Here is a 23,324-nt window from a genome sequence, read left to right as displayed (position 1 = left end):
TACAACAAAGCCAAACACACTCAAAATTTGTGCCAAGATCTCTAGATTCTACCTCACTGCTGGGAATGTGAACATTTCTGCAGGAGCTTAACTTGCGTTTAAATAGAGATTCAGATTCAAAACTGGGCATACAATCTTCTGTTACTATTACTATATTATTTTATGATGTTTTCACATTTTTTGCTGATCATTTCCTACTTTCAGAGCTTTGGAGCTAGCAGCTCTTTGAGATAAATTGTGTTGCTGAGGTCTGTGTCCCATTGTTTCAGAGTGCTTGCTAGTGTAGGAAGACTCAGCTGTTGCTGTTGGCATTCCGCTCACATTCTCAGGCTTTTCCTTGCACCACAAAGCCTTTGCTAGAGCCACCTTTGTGCACGAGAAAAGCTGAGTACCTGGAACATATTTTGCAACGAGGGATAAACTGCAGAGTCACGAAATCATGTAGCATAAAGGACCCTGCCTGTAGCAGCACAAGTATCTCAGGCAAGGGTACTTAAGCATCCACGTGGACGTAATGAATGCAAGTGAATTAACTGTGCATAATTATGTGCTTACTAAGACAGAGGGAAGCAAGCTGAAAATTTATTTTTCATGCTGAACCATCTATATTTGCAATCCAAAGACACAGGACTTGGATTCTCCTATTTCTCCTAGAAAGCAGGTAATAATTTTATTTTTTTTTTTAAATCATATCATCATTCACACAATAATGAGTCAGACAGATCTTATTTTGGAATATTTTGACTCATTGTGTTGGGTCTGGCTGGGATGGAATCAGTTTTCCCCACAGGAGTCCTCACAGTGCCATGCTTTAGTGCTTTATGTCTGGAGCTAGGAGGTCACTGATAACACTCCAGCCTGCTGGCTGAGCACTGCTCCCACAGCAGCAGTGCTGTCTCTATAACATTCCCTCCCTCACCATTAGGGTGGGGGTGGGAAAGACACACCCAAAGTGTGAGAGGACACAGCCAGGACAGCTGACTCAAACTGATCTAAGGAATTTTCCATATGATATGGTGTACTCAGCAATAAAAGTTAAGAGAAAGGAAGAGAGAGTGGGCGTTCATTGTTTACAAAGTTTGTCTTCTGGAGCAACCACTACAAGCCCTGTCCCTGTGAGATAGCTGGACATCACCTACTGATGGGAAGAGGAGATAAAATCTTTTGTTTTCCTTTGCTTTTGTGTGTGATCTTTGCTTTTGTTTATTGAACAGTGTTTATCTTGATCCATGACCTTTTTCAATTTATTTTCTTCCCCCCTCTCCCACCATCCTGCTGAGGAGGAGGGTGACAGTGCAGCTTGGTGGGCAGGTGGTGTCCAGCCCTCACTGACAATTTACATCGTGAATAATGGATACCAAACAAACCTAATGTCACAAATTACAGGCTCATCCACAGCTGGCAAGGAATTTTGTGTCAGTTGTATGCTGTCACTACAGAAACAGAGAAACCAAAATGCACAGGAAAATGATGAATCAGTGTTTTGTTACAAACAGTACTTTTCCTCAGTTGAATGCAAAGACTCTGAATCCCTGTGCCTGAAAGCACAATTGGAAGCATTAATTACAAGCATGGGGCAGAAGGTTTCATCTTAATTTGAATTTTGCCTTAGGGTAACAGGGCAATATCAAACCTTTGTCCCTGGCTTCTGGGCATCTTTAATTACCTGCCTCCAAGTTTCTAACCACCCTGTCTCCCTCTCTGTCACCATGACAACATCCCTGCTGCCAGCATCCTGAACTTTCCATCTATGTTGCAGTCACTTGGAAATCCATCCAAGTAGTTTAAATAATATGGAAATAATACAGATGTATAGAAAGGCAAAAGCAGGAAGGAAATTAATTTTCTCTCATCCCCTGGCAGCTCCTGGGAGGCAGGTGACAGTGGGAAATCCAGGAGTGTCCATGCGGACTGTTTGTGCATGAAAAACTGAATGCTTGGCTTGGATGCTTTCCTGGATGAAAAAACCTTTTCTCTATGACTTGTTAAATCCATCAGGTTTCTAGTCATGTGTTGAATGGGGTAAGAGTGAAAAAAAATCAGACAATGGAAGGGGGCAGGCAATAAAGAGGAGCAGAGTGAAATGCATGTCTAGCAGCTGCTAGCTGAGACCTGCCTGGAGCACCTGGGGCTGCCAGCTCCCTGCTGCTGCAGGCCACTCTCTTTTCTGCCTCTTGCAGTGTGCTGGCCCTTTGCTGTTGTGCCCTTCTGACTGCTTCAGCTGGCCACAACACACGTTGGACTTCTCAGTTCTCAGAGGGCTAATAGAAGTCCTCAAACCCAGTTTCATATGTGCATAATTGCAGTTACACTGCAGAATTTGCACTGTGATTTTAAGGACCCCTTAGGAACAGATGTGGTAAGAGTGAGACTCATCTGTTGCTGCTCCTATTAAAAATCCCCCAAAGTAGAAGCTGTTCTCAAGTGTCACCTTGCACTGTCACCCGGAGTGTTTCTCTCTCCCATCTTTTTGCCAGCTAGGTATGACGTATGTCTGTATTCGTAATGGACTTGGCACAGGATGTAATTTGTCTGCAGAGTATGCTAGAAAGTAACCCAACAGATTTATGGGTATTCAGCTGACCATTAAAGAGCATACTAAATCTTACAGAAGATGACCTTAGGAAGAAGTGGTGAGTAAACAGCCTATTGACCCATTGCCAGTCACGCTTATTGCTCTCTACAGTAGGGATTATCCCTGTCTTCCAGCTAGAGATGAGGGCCATCTGGGCTGAAAGGTTTGCAAACTGATGCAAAGAACGATTTAGGTAAACAGAAATCTATATGTAGATCCCAATATTGACTTTTTTTTGGCATTTGTTTTATATTTTGAGGTGCAGGAAAGATTTGTTTTGAAGAAGCTGTTTGGGAGTAATTTTGTTTTCTCGGGTGTTAAGGTCTTGGCCTTCCGAACGTGATTTCTTTGATTAAAATAGATGGAAGTTTAGGGGCAGAAACAAAGATTTAGTTTTAAAGGGACAATGCTGCATGGTTTTACTAGGCTGAAAGCAGAGAGACAAGAAGTCTGTCATCAGATAGCTGAAAAGAAAGAGCAAATAATCACCTCTCAACAGCTGGAACAATAGCACTGAACTAATTACTGAACCCTAAAAAAAAAATCATAAGGATCATCTCATGCATCATGAAAATATCACGTTTCCCATCTGATTATGTCTTTAGTAGGTTTCTGCTTAGTAATTCCAGACCTATCATTTGCAAAAGTTGTTCCTCTGCTAATCTCTCTGTTTCCTGGCAGCAAATCAGTACACAAATGGGCATAAATATACACAAAACCAAACAATCATCTCTTTTAGGCAAATCTAAGGAAAACCCTCTGTGAAAAATCTGACACTTACCATTTATTTTTATAGTTGTGTACATTATACCATTATAAACAGTCAAACCCATGTAATTAATAATTTCTGCATACTCATGCCTTTTTTTAATATGTGAGATGACACTTCCAATACCTGCCTGAGTTTCTTGTAGCGAGTCATGCATTTACTATTAATTCAGGGGTCTAGTAAACTATCTGAAGGTGAACAAAGAGCACCTGTGGAACGGGCTGCTGTTGAGCTGTCAGGCAAGGTCTTTTGCAAGATAACTAGAACAAAAGGCTGAGATTCCTCCTATAAACGGGTGGGGACTGAAGCCATGGCTCTGTACACTCTGGACTTTTTGTCTGCTTACCAAATTGGGATCCTGAAACAAGTTTTACAAAGTTCTCTTGCAGGATCTGAAGGAATAACCTGCTTTGAACTCTAAACCTAAGTATTTAAAAAAAAAAATAAAAAAATGTAGCTACTCTTCTATATTTAGATACTTGAACAAGTGACCTGATTTCTAAAGCACTGAAGTTAAACTCTGAATTAAAGTTTTTGCTGACATCTTTGGGAGTTGTTACGTGTAAGAACTTCAGAAAATCAGGTCATTCATTTTGCAATTCTGGTTTGGAGAAAGAATCTAATTCTGTACTCGTAATTTTTGAAATTTGAGTGTGTTTTGTATTCTAAGCTCAGGTCTGACTTTGTTTGGGGGTTAGATCCAAGTTTAAAAATAGCTCGTGGAAAGCTGAAGGAAACCGCAGCAACACTACCTTTGCTATCTTTTTAATATAAAGAGACCTTATAAATGTAATTTAAGTGTTGTGATGATAGGAATTTGGCTCATGTGTTGGTTAAGGTTAAGAAATGCATGGTACCTCACAGTCAGCCCCTTTCTCTGCCTATCCAAGATAGAGATCTTAGGATTTGACATTCCCTTTCTTTAAGGGTTTTCTCTTGTGTTTCCTGTCTTCGGTGTTACTTTACACAAGGCAAAAGCAGAGAGGAGGCCAGTGAAGCCCTGTGAGAGGTTAACTTACTTTAGGGAACACAAACCTCAACCCAGTATCAGCATCCTGGCCATGGTGTGTCACTGCTCCACCAGGGACAAACCCCTCTCCATGGCTCGCTGGCCCATCTGTGTCTGTCCTGCCATAGCTCAGGACTGTGACTTCAGTCCCAAATCTGTCTTGTGTCTCCTGCCTGCTGGTCCTACCTATTGCCCCACTTCACCTCAGGCTCCTATCAGAGCAGCAGCACTCAGACTTTCTGCACTGCCACCTCGGGCCCTGAACAGGAGGGCAGTAGGTCCATGCCCTGGTCACACCAGTGCTAAGTGTCATCTCTGATGTGAGTGACCAATGTGCCCTTTATCAGAAGAGATGGGAAATACAGACAGGGAAGGAAGGAAAAGAGAGAATGTTCCTATCAAACAACCCCTGTGCTTTTCACTGTTTTTAATTCAGTACTTTTGCACACATTTATGGAAAAAAACTGTTAAGAACTATTTGGAACAGAAAGAGTTACTGCAGCTTAGCTTGTCAGGTCTATTTATGTGCAGCTGTCAAGGCAAATGCAATGGTGGTTTAAAACTAATGCATTTTACTTAACAAGTACCATGTTCAAGGTTCAATTACCAAGGTGCATCCCATGAACTTAGACAACAATTTAGGCCATTTTTCTTTTTAGTGCTCAATATCAGTACATTCCATGCCTGCTCATCTGCTGCTGATACATGACAGGTTAAGCCAAGAAACTTCCCTAATTAATAATGTGTGTTACAAGAGCTTGTACTAACAGAGAGCAGGAATTCAGAAGTATCAACTCATCCTCTGTGGATTAATTCAGGCAGGGGACATTAACACATATCCACTGGAGGGCTGTGTGTGCATTCAAAGACAGGTTACTGATTTCCTACCTTCATCTGTTAATATGAACTTGACAATAGTGATGAAACTTATTAACTTTCTCACCTCTTTTAGTATCTTATTTATTTGTGTTGTAAGTGCTCTGGCCCGTGGAAAGTCTCTTGTCTTCAATTAATGCTGTTTGCAATTGGCTTCAGCTGCAGCTTTAGATAATGTTCCCACATGACATTATAGAGCAATGATTACCAGTGGCTGATGGGATGGCTCCTGTTCCATGTAAGTAGCTACATAAAACTGTATGTGCTGCCAGACAGAAAGTGGGGAAGGCCTTGCCAAGAGTGGACCTGGACTTCACTTGGGACTTATGATGGTTCTGCTTTAGGGATTTATGGGAATTTAATCAGAGCATGAGAAATTTCATCCTAGAAACCTCAATTAATCCTTCTGCTTGGTCTCCACTGAGATGTCTCCAGTTATTGCAAGGGTGCATGGTACTCTCCAGTGGGACTTCAGTGGGAGGAAGTTACCTCTCTTCAGCTTCAATAAATGCTCAAAACAGCTGAAATGAGAGAATACCATATAAAAATGTGCTTTGAGGTCTTCCTTGATTATCAAAAAAGTAACTTCTCTACTGTGAGCACTGTAATTCTTCATCATTTGTGTGTGCTGCCACATCTAATAAACATTGCAGTAGTGGCCTTGTCTGTCATCCTTATTTTCTTCATATCATACTGCTATCCCAGTGCAAGTGAACTACTTCACCCTTAGTGATGGTGCACTGCTCAAATTCCAGTACAAATATACTGAACAGTGAAATCAAGATAATCAAAATGGACAGTATTAGCATCTCCAGTACTTTAAGTATGTGCTTGTTAAAATTGACAAAAACATATTTCCATGTGCAGTCTGATAATATTTGAAGAACTGAGGCTTGGAGAACTGACTCTTCCCTTGTCTCATGGGAGTGACCAGTTGATAAAAACACTTGGACCCCTGGATCCAAATGCATTTATTCATGACAGGCTGTTCTTCTGCTTGCCCAACCTTTCCAAGATGGGGATTATATAATTCGCTTTGAATACTGAAACACAGTGACCTAGTAAAAGGTGCATATAATTTAAGTATTAAATAGAATAGGTGCTCTAGCTAGTACATTGGGTAAGCTAGAATTACAGGTGATTGACATGTATGAAATTAATATCTATAAGCAGGTAAAAAAGTAAGAAAAATTTTTGTCTTATCAATAAACTGAACACGTAGAGTACGTTCTCTAGGATGTGATACCTGAGACCAAGTACCACAGCAGAATTTACATCCACATGACCAAAATTTCTGGAAATGGTAAGGAAAAAGTCTATCTTGACTGTCTCACCTCTGTCTACTTTTAGATATATTTCTTCCACTAATTGACAGATAACTCTTTGCTATTTGTTACTACTCTTTCCTGTGAGTAACTGTAGCTAAGTCTTTTTATGAAGATGTGAAGGGATTTTCTATACACTTTTCTTACATGAAGAGCACTCAAAAAGCCCCTCTTCTGGCATCAAGAAACCTACATTTTCATAAACTGTAATAATTATGTTTCTCTTATTTAAAAGTAAACTTCTTCCTTTCACTCATTTTTGTACTATCAAAAGCAATGAAGTAAATAGTCAGCCCTGGGAAAAGGTCAGTATTGTCATTATGTATTTATCAATTCTTTGAAATTAAATGTGTCTTTGGACCTGGCTCAGGAGTAAGACTGTAATTTCATTCCAGTGCAGATTGAGAACCGATTTTTTTCATAAATATTTTGCATTGTAAATGACATTCAGTTTTATGGCTGATGGACAAGGAAGCCAAAAATTATATATCAAAGCTGGTTTTAATTAATTAGTTTGCTTTCAACAAAGAAAACATTTCTTAGGGGAAATATTCTGAGGTTTCCAAAATAATTTTAGATGACAATTTGAAAACAACAAATTCCATTTATATTTCCAATACTAGAAGTGACATTATTCTTTCTCCTAAGCAATGTGAAATCAGTTGTTTGACAGTCAGCTGCATTTTCCTTCCCAAGTTGAACCTCCCCTTACTGCATTTCAGTGTATTTTTTTTTTTTCTCAGTAACAAATTATGGAATTTCAACAGGAGGAAAACTAACTTTGCACTGGAGAGATGTTTTCCAGTAGTGGAATTAGTCTTAGAAAAAGAAGTTGGAAGATTTAGTTTAATGATTTTAATAGTCAAGAGATTCTGTGGCAACCTCTCTGCATTATCTTTTCAGTTTTCAGTGAGGAATCTTATTTAAGACCAAAATTATTTTGTTTTGATTTATTTGCCAAATTGTTGAGTTCTGTGGGACCTACATTGAAAATTGTGTTCTAATGCTCCAGAATTTAATTCCTACTTGCAGTCAACATAGTTTCCAGATCTAATTGGAAGAACAGGAAATAAAAGTTGTTTCAATTTCTGGTTTTAATATCTGTTTTCAGTCTGGCAAAAGTGGGTATGTCTTATTTCATACCTAAAATTGTTTTTCACCACTATACATACATGCAGAAATATATGTTCATGTAAATATACCAACATATTTATATAATATGCCACCTCTAGGTCATCCATGTTCCTAAAGACAGGAGGATGAGAGCCTAAAGATTTAAAAAATTGTTATTCACAGAAAAGCCCTCATCAAATGCCTCAGTCATTCACAAATTAATAATGAATTCAGATACTAGGATCCACATAAGAAAGAAGACTGAAAAAAATCCCCAAAACTTTAAATTTTAAAATACTTTGGTTTAAAATAAAGAGATACTTTTTAAGGACCAGACAGATTTAAATACAAGTACAATGAAATATTTAATTTCTATTCCAGTAAATATTTCAGTCTGCCTAACCTTAAACTTAAAGAAAAATATTCTTCACTAAAGGGAAAGTTTTCTTTCCTAGAAATTTAAACACTTTTTTTTCTTGGACTGTCAGTGAGACAAAATCAGGGTATTTTTAAAATATTATCTACAGAGCTAGAATGATAGAAATAAAATTTATTAATGTAGATGAATATGTAGTTACTTATTAATGTAGATGAATGTATAACTAATATTTCTGATAAATTATTAAAATATTATTTAAAACATTCCGTTAGTGGAATAAAAACAAAATTTTTTTTGCAAGACATATATTTCAAGAAACTTAAGTGAGCTTTATTCTGATGCATGGAGGCTGAAGGATGTTTCTAACATTTTCTAATATTTGCATCTTATGCTGTTTGCGCTGCTGGGCTGGGACAGAGGGGGATCCAGGCTGGAAGGTGGCTCTGCCCTCCAGGTGCAACACTTGCACTGCCTCGCTCCTCCTCCAGCTGCTGTGGCACACAGCTGGGGCTTTTCTGCAGATGCTCTTTCAGAATCAGAATCACTAGGTTGGAAGAGACCTCCAGGATCACCAAGTCCAACCCAACCCTAACCTGAACTAAACCATGGCACCAAGTGCCACATCCAGTCTTTTCTTACACACATCCAGAGATGATGACTCCACCACCTCCCCAGGTAGACCATTCTAGTACTTTATTACCCTTTCCATAAAAACTTTTCCCTGATATCTAGCCTATATTTCCCTTGGCACAGCTTGAGACTGTGTCCTCTTGTTCTGCCAGTTGCTGCCTGGAGAAAGAGACCAACCCCCACCTGGCTACAGCCACCTTTCAGGAAGTTGTAGAGAGTGATAAGGTCACCCCTGAGTCTCCTTTTCTCCAGGCTAAACAACTCCAGCTCCCTCAGTCATTCCTCACAGGGTTTGTGTTCCAAGCCCCTCACCAGCCTCGTTGCCTCCTCTGGATGTGCTCAAGTGTCTCAACGTCCTCCCTAAACTGAGGGCCCAGAACTGGACGCAGCACTTTGCTTGGCCTCCTTCCATTTTTGTGACTGATTTCGTTTTTGCTCCTAGAGAAATTTCTCTGCAGGCAGGACCAGAGCATTTTTGTTGAAAAGATTATCTTTCTTTTATGATACATCCTTTTTGATCTTTTCTCAGGCACGCAGCTGAGTGGACAATAAATCACATTCTTTTGATGGGGTAAGAATAGAGCTGTTTGGTCTGGGTCACCATTCCTACCTGACCAGTCTTAAATTCCTCTCACCTGGAAACAGAAAAGAATGTTTCCAATTACCTGAGTTAAACTTTCCACACCTGATTATAAACTTATTAATGATTAGTTGTTTCTCAGTCATCTTTTTTGGGGCTAATGTTGCTCTTTGATGTTTGCTTTAATCTTCCAATATAAACAACCACACTGAAATCTCATAAACTAGACCCCGCAACAGCTAGTATGACATTTTCTCTTTTTAGATAAGGACAAATAAGAATGTGGTGGAACATTGCATGGTAGCTGTATTGTGTGTTGCTTAATCAGGCTTAGATCCAAAGACTAAAAAATATCTTCAAGAGCTGGAAAGGACTTCACCTTTTAGCTTTAGAACACCTTCTGTTTTCATTCTGGGCTAGATAACTGAGTACATAGTTCAAGTCACAGTTTTAAGAAAAATGTTTTAAATATTTCTTAGAAGTCAGATTTAGAAAAAATAATGATAAGACAAAAAATCTTGTCTTGGGATGGAAGTATAGGTTGCCAAATTGCTCAATAAAATTTAATTTGGACCCTTAATTCTCATTCATTCTTGATTAAATATCTGTCTTTCCTCCACTTTCAGCAGTGCATTTCCAGATCAATTCTGCTTTTTTTTGGAAGCCTTGTTAATTTCTTTTCATTTTCCTGAGTTTTACTGGGATTTCTAAATAATAAAATCAAGAATTAATACTGGATGTGATGTCTCCCTTTTAGGAATGTGAATTTTTCTAGAATGTAACTAGAAGTTTATCTCAAAGGACTATCACTAAAAGTGAAAATTAAAAACTCAGGAGAAATCAAAGGAGGGAGACAATACAAAGAAGGAAAAGAGGAAGAATCTTTAAGCAAGCACCTGGAAATTGCAGAGGAGATAGTTTCTGTGCTGTGATGCATTTCAGCTACATCCACAACTATTTTAGAGTCAAGGTGGAGTTGTATTAAGTCTGTCCCATGCCCTGTTCAGAACTTCTCAAAATACCTTTTTGTTTGTTTGTCTGTTTTTATTTTTTTTTTTTATTTTTTTTTTTTTTAAATAATGTTTTCAGCACTTGAAAATGTTTTCTTCTAACTCTGAGTTCTTACTAGGACACTGTTTGCTTTTTAAGAGCTGTGCATGTGTTTCTTCCCTCTTGGTTTTGATGAGTTAGGAGCACACAGGGGTGAAACTAGGTTAAAGAGGAATGAACTTCACAAAAAAGCAAAACTATGGGTTTGCGAAAGGAAATATTTTGTTTCAATGGTCATTTTACTACCTACTTTAAAAATATTATTGAACTTACACATGTATGCAATTATTTAAAGGCTTATTGGCTTACTAGGGAAAACTTTCCTACAGATGGAAATGCTTTAGTGAGCTGAGTAACTGCTGAGTGATGGGAACTGCTTCCAGAACTATGCTGTCCCAGAGGTGGTTGGACAACAGAATAGAGTAAGTGTGCTTTCAGGAAGGCCTGGAACATGGTACACTTAGGGACATCTGTAGAAGATTAAATCATCACCTTTTCATTACACAGGGGGCAGCTGAAGAAGAAGAATGCCTTCTTTTTCCATCTGGCGGGGGGGTGAGTCAATGAGCTTTTTCCACATTTAACCAAGGCCAATGCATTCATTCCTGTTGAATGCGGGACTCTAGCAGCAGAGTAGCAACTTCAGCAAAATAAAGAGCCTCCTTACAGGGCACTATGCTGGGTGCACCTTTAGCTACTTGAAGGTCAGAAGCCTCATGCAAGATGCAAAAAGGGGGCAGGATGAATCAATAGCCAGAGATAGCCACTTCTCTTCACAGACTAAAGGAACAGTCAAAATCAGTGGCTAAGATGCAATGCTTTTCAGATGGCTAAAATTAAGGGATGCGAATCCCAGTCAAATCCTCCTGTTCATGTGCAAATGTCCAAGGATGCTGGGGTATTTTTCCATGCAGCTGCACCAAGCCTTTTTTGGTTGTTGCTCGTTTCATTGGCTGTTGGATATTTTTAATTTGTTATTTTGTGTGTGTGCATTCCAAGCAAAGTTGGGAGGAAGGAAATGGAAAGAAGTAATGTTGTGTAAAGAACCCAGTAGGAAATAATGCTGAGAGCATCTGTGATAGATACTTGGTTATTAATGAAAGATATAGGAGAATGTTGCTCACCAGACCTCTTTGCTTACTGGTCACGTTTGGTCATTGCTGGAGGCTAAGAAGCAAAGTCTGGGATTTCCCTTAAAACAGTCAGTTCATGAGGTTGTTAACAACAGCTGGAGAACAGAATAAAAGGAGCAAATTACAGCAAAACAGTGTGTGGATATGGAATTTAACAACAGCGTAATGAAGAGGATGTGCCCCATGTGGGGATTCAGACATGTCAAGGGATGTGACAGATTAGATCTCCAGTGGTCTGTTCAGAAGGTCAATGTCTAGAGAATATGACATCCCCTATGTAATTCTGAGAGATGAAAAGGTGAAAGAACATGAAAGCAAATGCTTTTATGAGATGAAAAACTCCCTCATAATTAAACAAAGTACTTGTATTTGTTAATAAAATTTATTTTTTTTCTATTTATACCTGATGTTAAAAGTTAAGTAGTTTTTCTACTTGTAATTTTGATTATGGAACACGCATATTAATGGAGTAAATATGCCCCTTTATCTTGTGAATTCTTGAGAAATCAAGAACATGAACCAAAAATTAAAAATAAAGCAGTGATTAATTACTTTCTTTTGATTATCTGGTGATCATTTTATTAATATATAATTTAAAAGACATTTGCATTTTTAAATTATATTCTAATTTTTTTCCCAAGCATTTTTATCATACTCCTTATCCTGAGTACAGTCTTCATCCCATACATGCCCTGAATATGAGAATTAAAAAATCAAACTTGCCAAGTGCTAGTGGAAGTGCCTCATGTACTCATGTAGTGAGGAGGATCAGCTGAGTGATTGTGGTCATGGGAGGGAATGATCTGGGCAGGGATATAGCCTTTTCCTGACCTTCATCATGCTGCTGCAAAATAATCCCACTGGGTTGTCACTTTGCTCCCTCTCATGACACCACTGCTGGCTTTTCTTTTTATATCGCATTAAAGGTGAAGCACTTGACTTCACCTTCAAGGCTCTTCAAAGCTTCACCTTCCCTACAGATCACCTATAATTCACAGAGAGTGTCATCTCTCAGCCCTGATAGGTCACTGATGGCAGCCAGCCTCAGCCTGCACTTGTTAGCATTTCAAGGAAGCAGTTTTGTGTCTTCTCTCACTCTGCCTGCGAGGAGCTCTCTGCGCACCTCAGTAAAGCTGCCTCATCACCCTCCATCACACACCATGGAAAGCTCTCTGTGGACAGGCTGCTTGTGACAGTCTCCAGACAATGAGGCTGAGCCCCTCTTAGCTGTGCTGCCCACCCTCTGTCCCATCACTCTCATCTCTGCCCTGCTGACTGTCTCTCCTTCTTGTCAGGCTTTTGTCCTTTTTATCCCCCTGGCCCTGTACAGAGCTAAACAAATCAAAGTCCTTGTTGATGACTCCTGGGCACTCTTGTAATAGTAGCTGGTAAGAACAGAAATGAGACTGAATTTAGTTATTTAAGACTTGGTGGTAGAAAGCCTTGATTCATTACAGAATTTGTCAGACACGTGCTTTGTTCAAGAAGATGTATTTCTGTCTCACTAACTTCAAATGGAAAGAGTGTATATTTATTTTTAAATCTGTGGTTAAGTATCTGGATGAATCATGCTGTTAAATAAGCTGTAATTTTGATGTCATTAGCCCCTGCATGTGAAAGTCCTCATTGTCACCCTTTCTCTGAGCTGCTTGCAGACACTTCATGGGGAATGCCATGGCCCCAGTGGCAATTAACCACACAACAGGAAAGGTGGAGAAGGCTCTGTTCTAGGGCTGGTGCTTGGCAAGAAGGTTGTGTCTTCAATTCAGGGTTAATTACAAATAACCTCTGTTGTTGCATAGCTGCATCCATGCACATGGGAATAGAATTGAAAGGAATTGGAAAGTGATATATGGAGATCAAAGGGAGGCTGGAGGCCTGGAAAATGAAAATTATCTAGCACCTCTAAATATGCTTAGGCAACCTGCCATGTTACAGAACAAGAACATAAACTTGTTTTCTGACAGACTGGTGTGACCTTTGTGATTTACTCCATGTATTCAATGCAGGATAGAAGAAAATGTGTTTTGTATAGCAGGGCAAGGTGAAGGAGACAGACCATTATTAATTGCTTTGAATGTGTAGAATAAAATACTTTGTGCTAAATATAAAATACAGCAACTGAGTGTGTTCTACAGAGATGTAAATAGAAAATAATGGTACTCTATAAATTTCTGTCTTAATTATGGAAGGCTGATTGTATTTTGGATTTTGTTGCTGTTCAGGATGTTAACTAAGCACTCTGCTCATGTGAGGCTCCTATTTTGGATCCTGCAAAGTATGGGGTTTAATAAAGCAGCAATCCAAAATCTAAAGAAATCAAAATGAACAGTATGGGATGAATGCACTCTTCAGAAATGCTTAAATGTAGGCTGGACTGAAATCTTCTGTACCTCCTGGCACAGTTGTAGGAAGTCAGGATATGACCTGATCTTGTGTGATTAATTAGTCTAAAGCTACTAGGAACTCTTTGCACATCTATCAGTTTTTCCCTTTAGGCCATGTGACACATAATTCCACCTCGAGTCCAGGCCCCTGCTGTTCCCTCCTGCCTTGCTGGCTGCTCTGCCCCTTTCCAGGCAATATTCAGCTCCAGAGGAGCAGCTGGTCACCTCCAGTGTGCTCACTGCCATGACACACAGTGCTGTGACAACACTGCAGTGGTCCCATCTCTTTCAGGTATTGTTTTGAATCCACATTTTTTAACCAATGCACAGCCTTTCTAACCTTGTCAGAAAGCTCTTAAGGATATAAGAGAAAAATATCTGTTTTTTATAAAATAGTTCATAAAACAAGAACTTTAATTTCTACATGTTTCTAAAATAACTGCTTTAGAACACTATTTGTTTATCTAAGTTTTTTAAATACAGTTTAGAACAAGTTTTGAATTTTTTGGTATCATAATACACAAAATATTTTTAAGACCACATTCAAGAAATACTGTATTTCTAGCTTAAAGTGAGAAGTAAACAGGGGTTACCTTTAAATAAAGGAGAAACAAAACTATTTGTGATTCCCCAGTTTTTCACAGTTATCTTCCTAGGTAAAAGGAACCTAAATTTTAAAGTGAGATATAGTGGTAAAAATGTACAAGAGTGAAAAACATAAAGGATAGATTAAAAGTTAACAGGATGTCTTAGTTACTGACTGTGACCAATTTTCTAGTAAATTAGTAAATCAAAGGTTTTAAGACGTTTGAGTCAATTTTATCCAATAGAAGGACTGGTGGGTGCAAATCTTCACCCAGGAAACCAACGTGTTCAGATTTTTTTCAAGTCACCTGCAGTGATTCTTAGCAGAATTTTCTGTGTCAGAATGGCTGGAAAAGACTGCCTTTGGAGGTCATTCCACATCTGGAGGTGTGCCATTAGTAAAAACAAGTGGAATTGTAGCTGTGTACGTATAAAGCCAATCCTCATAGGCCAGTATATGGCCAAGGAAGATCCGTCATTAGTTAGTCTGTAGAGTCAAAAGATGTCCAGACTCTGAGGGCACTACCAGGCTCAGCTGGCTCTGCCCAGCTTCTCGTCAGCCCTGCCCACATGCCCAGGAGCCCTGTTTCAGCACAGATCCAGACACTAAACCTTTGTATTTTAGGTTAGCCTGTGTCTAGTCCTCGTTCCCTGCATGTAGGTTGGACTTAAACTGTATGTTACCCACGAACCTTGTGTCTATCTCCATCTCCTACAGCTCTGTGAGGGAGCTCCTGTATGGAGCCTCATCACCTGATTAATCACCTTGCCCTGTCTGGGACTGTTAACACAGCCTTTCCCTACTATTGTGACCACTGTCCCAGGCAGATCCTGCATGACTGTGCTAGGAAGGGCACCATCCTGCCAGCTTCAAACCTGCTGTGCACTGTGTGCACTTTAATGTGCATCTCTTCTGAACTTGGCAAACCTTCTTCTTTGTGAGTCATACCCTTGACGTCCATGCTTGTGTGCTCCTGGAGGATAAACAAAAATTTCATGCCCTGACCCCAAAAGCTGTGTTTTAATGAGCTATTGAGAAGCCAAAGTTTCTTGCTGCCATATGAGGTATCCTGTATAGCACTGCAATGGGACAGCTGTTTGTAAATTTTAGTGGCATTGTCCCCAGGGAAGGAAAGAGCTGCCTTTTCTTCCTGAGATAAGTAGTCAAGGGAGAGAGAGAGAGAAGAAGACAGATGGCTAAAATAAATTTCTGCTCTTTAATGCTCTCTGAAGGATCTTTCCTCTTGTCAGTGTTTACAGGACCTCAAGAGAGATGGTGGCTTGACTAAAGATTTATTTTACACAGGCTGCTCTCTGTGTGAAGGAAACACTCCGTATAAGACCTGAGGTTGAATGTTTCAGTCCCATATTTTGAATTCCAGTATATTAATGGCAGACCTTTCAGTTCTTTCAAACTGGAGCTTGTGTCTGTAAGAATCCCACAGAATCACAATATCATTGAGGTTTAAAGGGACCTCTGGAGGTCAATGGGGCAGCCTTCTTTTCAAACAGGCTGCCTTGAACCATGCCCAAATGGCTTTTGAATATTTCCAAGGATGGAAACTCCACAATGCTTCTGGGCAACCTGTACCAGTGCTTGGTCACCCTTACTGTAAAAACAGTGTTTCCTGCTGTTCAGAGGGAATGATCCGTGTTTCAGTGTGTGCTCATTGCCTCTCATCCTGTCACAGGGCACCACTTAGACGAGCCTAGGTCTGTCCTCTTTGCCTCCTCTATTCAGGTATTTAAAGACATTAATAAATTCACGTCTACTTTCCAAACTGTCCCAGCTCTCTCAATCTCTCCTCACAGAAGAGATGCTCCAGTTACTTAATGACATTTGTGGCCCTTTGCTGGACTCCCTCCAGTATGTTCATGCCTCTCATGTATGAGCAGTGCAGAAGCTACAATCTCTGCAACACAAAAAAATGTTCCTATGGAGATGTTGACCTTGGCAATAGCATGAGGCAGGATGGAATGGCTGATTCAAAGAAAATTCTCTTAATTATTCCAGCACATCCAGAGTCTTGACCACCTTCAGCATATACAGGAGCAAAACCCCCTTGGTTTTCATACCATCAATTTCTCTTGATGAGTTAAGATACTAAAGTAAATAATCATGGTTGACATGGTCAAAAGCACTTTGGAGTATTTTCAGAATTTTAGGATCATTTGAAAACATTCACTGTGTGAGATTCAGTGGATCTTTATGAGAATGTCGTGAGATACTTCAGTCACACCAGCAGCTGCCATGGAGAAAATTTCCTGATGTGTCACTGTGAGATCACTTTCACGTGTGCCAAACTGAACAGCCAAAATCTACTTGTAAGCACATTAAAACATATAGGTAACCATATACTTTCACACAGTAATGGGGTTATGTTTGCAGTGAAATTTTTATGCAGACAATTTAGTGATGACATTTATCATAGCTAAAATTAGATTTTACTTTTAAATTTGTTAGAATATCTATTTCGGAAGTGGAGGAAAAAAAGAGGATCAGTAAGAATATTCAGAGCAAAATTCACAGAATCGAGAAGTATTCAGCAACACATTTCATTCAGTAATTTTCTGAATGCACCAGAAGGTAGAAGGTACCAGAAAAACTGCAAGAAAGTCACAGACTTAAAGGAAAACAAAACCAAACGAAGACAAACAAAGGTGGAAAATATGATTGCATTGTGGCCTGTGGAGTTCAATTTCATCTTCAGGTAAGATCACGTATTGATGAAAACACAAGTATTTGTCCATTGAAAATGAGCTAATGGCTCAGTCAGACTGCATCTGCAGTGCTGCTGAGAGTCACAGCAGTGACAACTCTGCTGACCACCAAGCCACATTAAAGAGTTGCAGAATGCTGCAGCATTGAGTGTTTCTTATTGGCTTGCTAAAGTCATGGTGCAATATATTGAATCAAGCTGTATCTTATATAAATAAATTTAGTCATTTTACTTTTGCATGGTAGTTACTTTTTATGTTAGTTTCCTTTGGGAGCCATCAAAATTATGTTTTGAGAAAGCTAACAGCCTTAGATGGCCAAAGCATCACTGCTCATGAGAAGTGAGCGGTGTCTATCCATCTTTTATCTCTTGTCAAGAGATAAAGCAATGTGAAAGGAGATATAAGAGTTTAGAAATTTAAAAAATAGGGATATCTAGATGATGGAATTTTTGTGAAGAATAAAAACAAAGCAAGTTACCAGTTTTGCTTAATCTTTATAAACTCAGTTAATAGTACATTGATGATAAAAAACCCTTGAATGTGTGCAGTAAGCACACATAAGTGAGTACAAAGGACAACTTCAAATGATGGACATGGCAAACTTTGCATATATTTCTAGAAAGCAGAGAGATTTCATGGCAATTTTAAAATGTATTATTTACATATTTTCTGTAATCAAAAAGAATCTTGAATATTATACATACTGTACATATTAGCATAACACAAAATTTAGAAAAGTCAAATGGAGTGGAAGTACCTTTCAGCCAGAAAAGGTCAATGTTATGCTGACCTGGTCCAGCTTTTCTTTCCACTATGGTTTAATTTCCAAATGCAATTCTGGTAAAACCCCTGTTAGAGAAAGACCTGCATTAATGGGATGTGATTTAGTTCATTGTCTTTTACCATGTGGAGACCCATTCAAATGACTGAGACTGTTAAGCCTAGAAGAGTTGTGCTCCTGATTGTGCTGCAATACTGGCCTGCTGGGCCATTAATGCATATTCATAGAATCTTGGAATTGCTAAGGTTGGAAAAGACCCTTAAGATCATCTTCACATCTCGGATTTTGTCCCTAACATCAATATAATTTAAATAGACTAAACTATAATTTTTGTAACAACTGTCTTTTCAGAGGAATTGATTAAGAGGAATTGAAGGCCTCCTTTTGCCTTCAAGTAGGCTTCTAGTGCAGCCACTCTGAAATGCCATAATTTTTTGAGACTGCCCATGTGGTCAGTTAAATGAGTCTGAAACAAACAGTTGGCTAATGCCACTGATTTGGTTGTTTTTAATAATTGTCTCAAATATTGTGTGATAGTCTCCCCACACTGATCACCATGCTGTCTCCTTTGTGCCTCTGGCAGCAGCTGTTTGTCCTCTCTGGGATTCTTCATTCCAGTGCATGCTATTGATGGATAATGATCGTCATTTTCTGGAGTAGGCATGTAGAATAAATGAGCTCTACTTTTCACTTTTTCAGCCATAATCTTATTATGTGGATCTACATTCAGGAGCTACATTCCCTACTTTGTAAGAGAGGTTACAAAAACTTTTACACAGAGGAATAGATGCTTCAAATCAGGCTTTGAAATGAGAATTCCTGCTTATGAGACTAGGCATGGCTGGGTGAGATTCTGTGCAGTACTGAGACATGGGTAGGGAAAGATGTTTCTATTGATCTAGTGAGGAGATAACCTCAGGAAGCAGTCTGTGTCAATATTTTGTTCTTTAACATCATTTGGACCTAATCACTGAAAAAACTAAAGTGGTTTAAAACTTGTGTCCTTCCTCTTTCATTGTGCTTGCTTTGGAGTAGTTTGCTGCAAGTACCACAGCAGAAACATAATCTTTCTTATGCATTTCAAGCACTCTGGTGTTTGAAGTTTTCTACTGCTTTTTTTGTTTCTTAGTGGGTGAAAAAAAGGCAAATTGTTTCCATCATCCACAGAAAGGAATATGCTTGTTTCCCACAGGTTTGTGTCTGGCCTCTTCATGGCCTGACATTATCAGTCAATCCAGAGACTGAAGGGGAGTCCCTTCACTGACAGCAAGGCAAACTCTAAATTGTTGGATTGAGTGTCCTTGCATGTCCATGTCTGTGCCTGTTCAAGGCCTGGCAGTGTTGGCAGCTGCTCACCACTTTGTAACTCCTTCTGGATTATAGATGTGGGGAAAAAAACTTACCCCTTAGCATTTCTTAGTACGGCCCTCAGATTATCATTCTTTATCAGTTTTTCAGGTAATCAGAAGTGAAGTTGCAACAAGAATCTCAAGGGCAATCAAGAGAGACTTCATGGACTTGGAATGACTGGTTAAGTGATCATGAGCACAAGCAGTGTCTCCTCTATCTTTGTAGTCTTACTCCAAGAAGAATATTGAGGTGCTGGGGCATGTCCAGAGAAGTCAACAGAACTGGTGAAGGGTCTGGAACGCAGGTCTGATGAGGAGAAGCTGAGGGAGCTGGGGTTGTTTAGTCTGGAGAAAAAGAGGCTGAGGGGGACCTTATTACTCTTTTCAACTGCCTGAAAGGAGGTTGCAGCCGGGTGGGGGTTACTTCTCCCAAATAACAAGTGGCAGAACAAGAGGAAATCGTCTCAAATTGTGCCGGAGGAGGTTTAGATTGGACACTAGGGAACATTTCTTCACTGAAAGGGTGATTGCATTGATACAGGCTGCCCTGGGAAGTATTTGAGTTACCACTCCTGGAAGTTTTTAAAAGACATGTAGATACGGATCTGGGGGACCTGGTTTAGTGGTGAACTTGGCAGTTCTGGGTTAAACATTAGGCTTGATGCTCTTAAGGTCTTTCCCAACCTTAATAACCCAATAATTCTACAAATCACCTTATAACAGTAACTCTCATCTTCCTTGAAAATCATCATCCATATAATATGCTAATGATATCCAGAAACACTGTATTTTGAAGCACTTGAAGGCAGGTCATGAAATTTATTGCTGTTCTAAGAAATGTTTTATTCTGAATACAACTACATAATTAATTATGTTGTTTTTTCCTCTTAAGCCAAATCTATCTCTCACTATTCAATTCACCAATGAGATATTTTTCCAGTTAGTGGGAAAAGTGACTGGAAAAAATGTCAACCTTCCCACCTCTCCAAACACCAAAAAAGAGAAGTATGTAAAGATACTGATAATTATCTATGTTTTGCACTACACTGTGCTTTCAGTAGCCAAAAAAAAAAAAAAAGCTCTGAGAGAAATTTGCACAAACAACCCTAATGGGACATGTTCCAGAATGAAAAAATCTTTTGCAAAAAGAACAGACATCAATATTCACGTGATTCTTAAAAATAATACTGTGTGTTTCCTTCTAATTAATTCCATTCAAGGAATTCAAGGTCATATACTGATGACAAGTAAACAAAAATTATTTTAGTATTAGACAATGTTATTAATGTTATGATTATGTTACGGTTTAAGAATGAAATAGAGAAACCAAGTTTAATTAAATTCCCCAAGTTTAAAAAATGGTTATTCATTCACTGGGGAGTTCTGAATTGTATTTTTGGAAATTAAACAGAACTATTCTCAGATTCATGATGACTGTGAGTACATGCTGCAGCTTCATAATACACTGTTAGAGAAAGTCAGCTGAACATCCCTAAAAATTCAACAGAAAGGAAACTTTAGTTTTGTTAATAAAAGACAATTTAAATTCTGTTTGAGTATGGAAGTGGACTTTCTAAACTTCTTGAAGACTTTAAAGATTTCTGATGACAATAACAATTAGTATTTTGCAATGGGCAGAACACAAAGCTGGGGAATGACAGAAGGTCTAGGAGGAGGAATTCACCAAACACACTTTCTGAAGCAAAGACATGAATGCCATTGGCTGAGAAAAACTAAAGATGACATAGACTATCTGAGCAACAATAAAAGACATTAAAAAAAGAACATGAAATTGGAAAGAAGTTTTTTCTTATGTCTGTATGTGCATATATATACACATATATATATGTACAGCACCATGTAAGCAAGCCTTCATGTGTTTGGTTATATGTACATACAGCCTGATGCACAGAAGCAAGGATCTGCCTCCTTCTTTTGAGAAGAGAATGGGCTGAAATATTGAGTCAACAAGGCAGTAATAACTGTTTTAAAGAACCTGGAACTACAATAAGAAAAACTATGATATGTTGCAATGATGTGCTGTTCCACATCAAGGGCAAAAGAGAAGGTGCTCTTCAAGAAGACATAAGAAGTTGCAACACTCTCCTTTTACTCAGCTGTTTATTATGACAAACTTTTAGGTACTTAATAGTCTTGGAGGCTTCTGTCCCTCTTTCATTTTTCATTGAAAATTCTAATTAGATAGGAATGTCTATAGTATGAACTACCTCTTTGGAACACCAGGCTAAAATATGGACATAAGATGTCTAATTTGTGCATTTAAATGGAATACATTTTTTTTTTTTTTGCAAAGAAAAATTAGCAATGTTGAGAAGAATATCTTAGACCTTTGAAGTAGAAACTGATGGACCCTGAACAATCAAATTTTTCTAAATTATTTTAAGTGGCTTGGCTTTGAAATTTACAGAGAATAATGAAAATTGTGGCAGCAAGAACTTCAGATCGGTGATTAGAACCCCACCATAGCTCTACAGGAGAAATATAACCCAGTGATGTCTTTTGATATGGTTCTGCCTTTCAAATAGTGAAGAGTCAAAAGTCTAATAACTTTTTAGGAGAGTTGCTCTGAATTTCAAATTAGTCAGAAAGTGAGACAATCTTTTTGTTTGATTGTTACTTAAAGTAATTCAAGAAGAACTCTGGAACAATTTACCTTTTTAGAGATTTTAAAGGTTAGAATAATATGCCTAATGTTTTCTTTGGGAATTTACAAAACAAACAGTTAATTGGCAGGGTTAGTTAGTAGAAGCATATAATTATCTTTTAGTCCTAGAGAAATGTCCCTACATTCTGGAGCTTTTAGAAAAATAAATTAATACTCAAATAGTCAGTATCTACATAACTTAGTACAGCCTTGTTAAGGATAAAAAAACATTATGACAGATCCATAGTGCAAACTCTGGGCAGTACTGGAGACTCAGATTTGTCTACAGTAGAAACAGATGCAAACAAACAATGTACCATCTAGAAAAACAAACAAGAAATTGAACAGTATGATTAAAAAACTGTATTATAGTGTTCAGACATTTGTTTTAATATCAGTCATTTACTTGCTGCCTCAATTGTCCAAACAGAGCAAATTCCAAACTCTACCCAAGGAGAATAATTAACAAAAGAATGTCTTGGTGCACACAAATTGTGAGAGGCTTCGAAGGAACAAACAAGACACAAATGTTAACAAATGAGTATATATTTTTTATGATTTCATCCAAACTGGCTTTGGTGTTGACTCTTGCAACAACTTGGTTTGCATAGAGTAGTAGAGATTTGCCAGTACTTTGTTTCTAAACATCCCAAGAGTTTCAGCTGAAGACTTTCAACTGATCCAAATTCAATTTTCATGCTGTGGATCAGGCAAGTTAGCACTTGCTCCTGCTGCAGACTGCTCTAGGATCGGGTGAAAGAACAAGATATAATACATGTTATGCTTTTGTTTTTTAACTTTTTGATGTGCCTCAGAAACACAGAGAAAGAATATCTGTGTGGGGAAAGAAATAGATACACTTCACCTTGGTTAGTCTACCTGGAAAAAGCTGTAAGACTGGAGAGCTTTGCAGTGTGTTGTCAGAAGAAAATATGAAGGAAAAGGATGGATGGTGGGAAAACATAATCTGGAGCCTTATGAAGAGAATAATCTCCTAGAAAGATCTGATGGCATATTTCTATGCTGATTTTTTGTTTTTGTGACAAATGTCAATTTAATTCACTCAGTAGCTATATCAAAGTTCAGTTCACAGACAGCCCTACAATCTTTACTTTTACAGTGAGTCAGGAGCACAAGTGATGAAGTAAAGAGAGAGGAATAGCCCCTTCTCTCTGAGGGGGCTATTGTTCAGGCCTTTGCATATCACAAGAGGCTCATTGTGGTCGTTCTCGAATGAGAAATTGGACACGTATTTCCTGCTCTTCACTTTGTTGGGTTGAATCCAGCTGTAATATTTAAAACTATTTTCTTCAGATTTTCTTTTGGTATGGATAATTATCTGCAGAATCACTGAAATGTTATAGATAATTTTCATTTGACAAAACATTGAGTGGTAG

The 23,324-nt window shown here is 38.6% G+C and overlaps 1 long non-coding RNA gene across 2 annotated transcripts in view; it reads left to right on the top strand.

Annotated features, from left to right (window-relative positions):
- LOC310918707 overlaps positions 1 to 20,738 on the top strand; it is a 59,780-nt gene extending 39,042 nt beyond the window's left edge. The window contains exon 4 of one of the 2 annotated variants that reach the window (XR_014591728.1): positions 19,364 to 20,738. This is a non-coding gene — a long non-coding RNA (uncharacterized lncRNA). Of the gene's footprint in view, positions 1 to 9,205; positions 9,232 to 19,363 lie in introns of those variants that run through there. The other variant, XR_014591729.1, reaches the window with a different exon arrangement.
- Positions 20,739 to 23,324: the final 2,586 nt, after the last annotated feature.

Source organism: Zosterops lateralis (assembly GCF_965231275.1).
Source record: "Zosterops lateralis genome assembly, chromosome: 1".
In the NCBI taxonomy this organism is placed as follows: domain Eukaryota; kingdom Metazoa; phylum Chordata; class Aves; order Passeriformes; family Zosteropidae; genus Zosterops; species Zosterops lateralis.
Note: the sequence above shows the minus strand (reverse complement) of the source record. Positions and strands in the feature narration are given on the sequence as shown.